Source organism: Solanum dulcamara, chromosome 10 (assembly GCF_947179165.1).
Source record: "Solanum dulcamara chromosome 10, daSolDulc1.2, whole genome shotgun sequence".
Taxonomy (NCBI): domain Eukaryota; kingdom Viridiplantae; phylum Streptophyta; class Magnoliopsida; order Solanales; family Solanaceae; genus Solanum; species Solanum dulcamara.
Genome location: NC_077246.1, coordinates 62,872,421 through 62,877,589, shown reverse-complemented (window position 1 = coordinate 62,877,589; position 5,169 = coordinate 62,872,421). Strand labels below are relative to the sequence as shown.

The window sequence follows — 5,169 nt, the reverse complement described above, 5'->3', positions numbered from 1 at the left end:
TAGAAAGTGAGGCTTGTAACAAGAAGTGGGTTTGACTTCTTGGAGAGTTTTTGTGTTGCGATTATAATTAATCATTAGAGTTTAGATACTTGAGTTAGTTCCTTGATTATTAAGTTGTAATCTAAAACCTCTATTTGAAATATAGTGAAGTTTGGTGGAAATCCTACAGGGCATAGGTTGTGGTTTTTCTTCCCTTGAGTAAGGAGTTTTTCCACAATAATTTTCGTGTCTTGTGTTTACTGTTTACGTTTGTAATACTTATTTAAAGAACCTGGTTCTTGAAATTGTTAGGTGGTTAGGTTTCTTCACTCATCAAGAATGTCAGTTTTTCTGTATTGCTTCTGCGTGATACTTTTCCAATTCAGCATCAAGATCTTCTGCAGAAACGTTCTCACCGCGACCTCTGCCCCTTCCACCTACACCTTATGCTATTGACATGTTCGATATATGGCAGTGAGGAGGATGATATGTTGGACATATGTTTTGATAAGGTGGCCAGGGATGGAGATCTAACACATGGAAGGCAACATAGTTGGGATGGTATGGTGATTGAGAAATTTGTTCCAAGGAACCTATTGATGTGACTGACAAAGCAGAATATTATGACAGTGTCAACAATTTCAACAAGAGCCAATTAATCCAAGAAGTAATGACCTATCAAGTGTTGTTGGACATATTTGATGAAGAAGACAGCAGAAAAATATTTCAAGTTAAGTTAGATAGCTATATAAAATGAAGTTTGAGGTTGATACTTCTATTTTATCATGACTTTTATATTTTTACATTACTTAAGCATCCTCATTTGTAGTATCATTATAGAGTATCTAATTTTCTGTAGCTCGTATTTCATTCTTGCTTTTAATTAGTAGAGGTTCGTTATAGAGGCATACAATCAGAAAAACTTCCTTGACCCCCTTGCTTGAACTTTTCGTTTGATGCTCTCTTGTATTTATTAATAAAAACTAGCCTTAGGCACCCTGCCTAGTGGATTCGATTAAAAAAAATAAAGATCCCTAGATCAGCAACCAAGTAACATTACTTAGAACTATATGAATCCCATTTCAGAAAAAATGTGTACTAGACTCCTTGTAGTGTGGCAAAATTTACAACTTCAATAAGACTAACATAAAGGCCAAAGTCATAAAGAACTTGAAGGTGTTAATCAAATCATCCACTCTAAACTGATAAAATATAGAAATAATAACTACTTCAAAGGTCTAACACAATTTCTATTGTTCTTCTTATTTGTATGTTTACAATAATCAACTAAAGAGAAAGAGGAATTATTCATCTATGTATATAAAAGAATGATAAGGCAATAACTAAAAAGGGCTCACAGTACAAGCCAACTTCAACATGAATTCAGGCACAAGGCGTTTCCTTGGAGGTGCATTCGCGTTATGGTTTGAGAGTCTTCAGCATGAATCATCCAAATTAAATCTTCTAACATATCATCTATCCCGCCTCTCATTGGATCCTACACGAGCAAAATTACACTGTTTAGATAGGTTGATATTTTTATATACATATACATGACTATATGTTGAATCTCAATTCTATTTATTACTTCTTTATTAAAATTCTAACTCTGTCACTGTCTGTCTACCTACAAAATCTCTAAAGAAAAACTATAAAATGCATAATACTAGTAGATTCTGCTTCATCTTCCTGCCATATTTATCTAGATGATCTGCTACTTTGTGTTGCTCCTTGTAGAATGGAATGAGACCATATAAGAAAATACTTGACAATGGCCACAAACAAAAGAAAGAAAAAAAAAACTATAAAATGCATAATACTAGTTGATTCTGCTTCATCTTCCTGCCATATTTATCTAGATGATCTGCTACTTTGTGTTGCTCCTTGTAGAATGGAATGAGACCATATAAGAAAATACTTGACAATGGCCACAAACAAAAGAAAGAAAAAAAAATAAAAAAAAATAATAATATATATATATATATATATTTAAATTTATATAATTAGGGGATTTGACATAGTATAGCCGCACCCAAAAAAATAGCCAGCAGATGTATGATATATGCATAAAATGTGTGTGCCCGTGTATAATATATGTATATTGTCTAGCGGATATGAATATTTTTGACCGAGTGGCCAAATCTATGTGTTTTTTCCTATTCTAGTGCATGAGATGGAACAAAAAGAGGCTTCAATAAGACAGTCAATTACCTGAAGAAACAAATCTGTATGTGTTTATCCTTGTAATAAGATATATTCATCTTTTGTACCCAGGGCTCCAAGAGTGTCAACATAACTTTTACTGAAATAAATAAATAAAATTGTTAGCAATCTCTGCATTATTAACATTCAGATTTTCATTTCAATGAGTATGCAAATAATAAATATATACTCCTTTCGTTTCAATTTATTTGTCTTATTTTGACTTGACACTAAATTTAAGAAAATAAACAAAAGTTAGGAATTTGTAATCTTAAATTAAAGATATGTCAAATGTATCAAAATACCTTTCAATCTTATAGTCTTAAACATATCACGTGGAAAGTTGAAACTAAAGAGTTGTTAAAAGGGAGAAAGAGACATTCTTTTTTAAACGAACTACAAAAAAAATTAAGACAAATAAATTGAAACAAATGAAGTATTGTATTAATACTCTATTTTCATTTGTCTCTCAACTAGGTAATGCAATTTTTATAGGCATATCGCGGTAGTAAACTATTTATATCCAGCAATATGTATAGATTTCATCATCTACTTCCAAAAAGCCGTATGCGCCCTACTTTACCACTTGAAATATGATAAATTCAAGTTGTATATACACGAGATTCAAACCTGGAGTCACAAGGAATGGAATAATCTGCGGTTCCATGAAAAAGAATCGTTGGAGGAAGGAGAGAAACCGCATTCCTAACGTTTGGATCTTGTACTATTACTTCAGGTGAATATTTTTCTAGACCTTGTTCCCCTTCCATTATGCTGCACGTGTACCAAGAGAAAACGTTACTTGTGTAGTTCAGTGGCTTCAATTGAACCTATTACTTTCAGCTTGAATCATGTATATATACCGTAGAAAAATTGAACGGTATAGACCTCGACTATGGAAGTGATCAACCAAGTCAAGCAAAATATACCTGTCCACAAGTATTGAAAAAGAATTGTTACTTCTATCAATTCTATATGCATAATTGAGAAAGCACATTATACGTCGAAGGATTTGCCAGCAATCCCTAAGTAAATTACATTTTTAGTCAACCTCAAACGGGGATGAACCTAACTATGATATCATATAAAGATATGACACATGAGCCTAACTCAATAAACATACGACACATGAGCCTAACTCAACCCAAAAGATAGCTCTGTAGGGTAATAGAATATATTTACAGTATTATGTAACACTACTCCTACATCAACAACGTAACAAAGAAGTGTTCAAGACTCAGGCCATATATATTCACCCTCCTGATAGACCAAAATAAGACTTTATTTGAGAGACGCTCCAAGAATCTCTCTCTTTCTCGCTAGCCTCCTTGATTGCTTGCTCCAAAAGAGCACAAGCAGCAATATGTGCACCAGCGGATTGTCCCATTAAGTAAATTCTACAAGCAGAAAATGAATAAAACGAAACATTCAATAAAAGTCGATCATTCATGAGAAAATGCAAGTGGAAAGAGAACTAGAGTACCTGCTAAGATCACCTCCATAGTCAGCTATGTTGTTGCACACAAAAGAGATTCCTTGAGAAACGTCCTTAACCATGTCACTGATAGTTCCTTGAGGGAAATTTCTGAGAACAGTTAAACGCGCAACAGTTAGGAGTACGAAAATGATTTTATTGACGGATAGAAATGCAAGTGAAACATATATCTACACGTTTCATATTTGAAACATGAGAGATAGTATACCAATATACATAACTCACAAATTCTGCAACTCACAAATGTATATGAAACACCAAACATCTCATTGTTTATTTGATACAGAAAAAATCCACGATGCATAACGCACATTAAGCAGAGGATACCAATTCGTAAACCTTTGCTTAGCTAACTCAGATGTAACAGAGATCACCTGTAGTCGATGCATGCTGCTATAACGTCTCTTTCAGATAATTGTTGACCAAGAAGAGAACCCCAAGCTTTGTTACTGTAAAACCAAAAGAGAACGGACAAACAGAAGAAGAAAATTATAGAAGGAAATACTGATCACTGAAACAAAGAGTAAGAATGGGCAACTATTTCAACTATATCAGACGATAAAACATGCGTAATGAGTTAGTCCTAAAGAAAAAAGTCATAAAAACTTATAGCAAAGTTTTCTTTTTTGAATGCTTATTATGTCAATGATCTTAAGAAGATTCAATCAGAGGAAAACAGAACAACAACATATTACTGCTTTGATTGTTTTTTCTAGATATCATTATGAGTTATCTGGAGAATGCAATGGCTGATACACATCAACAAGGTGGACAATCAAATCTATTTCTCGATTCACTCAAAGAGGCGAATAGGGTCCCAATAGAGATATGTAAAAAAAAAACACCTGGTTACGCGCATTCCTAAACTTAAATGGCATGTAACGATATAGGGATCCATATGTAAACATAGTATCCATTTAGATAGGCCCGAATCATGACCACTTTCATAATGAGAATGTATATAACTAATAACCCTATTCCGACCTGGTCTGGTATAGAATGAACTTATAATCATGTAATCAACTCGATCATCAGATTATAACTTCATAACCCAAGCCCTTTCCCATTTTACTCACTTCATTATAGGACAATCATCGAAGCAATTGACTTAATTACGCACCCAATGATCCAAGCTCCACCTGTTACAAATGCAACAACTGGCTTTGGTCCATTGTTATTTTTGGGAAGGTACAGATCAAGCCTGCAACATGAAATGTTCACTAGATAGAAATCCATGAAGACAAGCATAAGTCAATAAAAGAACACAAACGTGATATCGATAGTGTACATATTTCTCGATTGATCACCATACACAATATCTCTAAGTAGTTGACTAGAAGAAAAATAGTGATATCCAACTGCAACAAACAAGAAAAATAGTGATACCCAGCTGCAACAAACAACAAGGACCTAAACATAAACAGAGAAGAGACGAAGAGCAGAAAATCTGATATCACAAAAGTACGTAAATTGATCAAGGTGTTCAAAAAGCA

At 33.6% G+C, this 5,169-nt stretch overlaps 1 pseudogene; it reads right to left on the bottom strand.

Moving 5' to 3' along the window:
- Positions 1-1,322: 1,322 nt before the first annotated feature.
- Positions 1,323-5,169, bottom strand: part of LOC129869865 (probable isoprenylcysteine alpha-carbonyl methylesterase ICMEL1) — a 15,927-nt pseudogene continuing 12,080 nt past the window's right edge.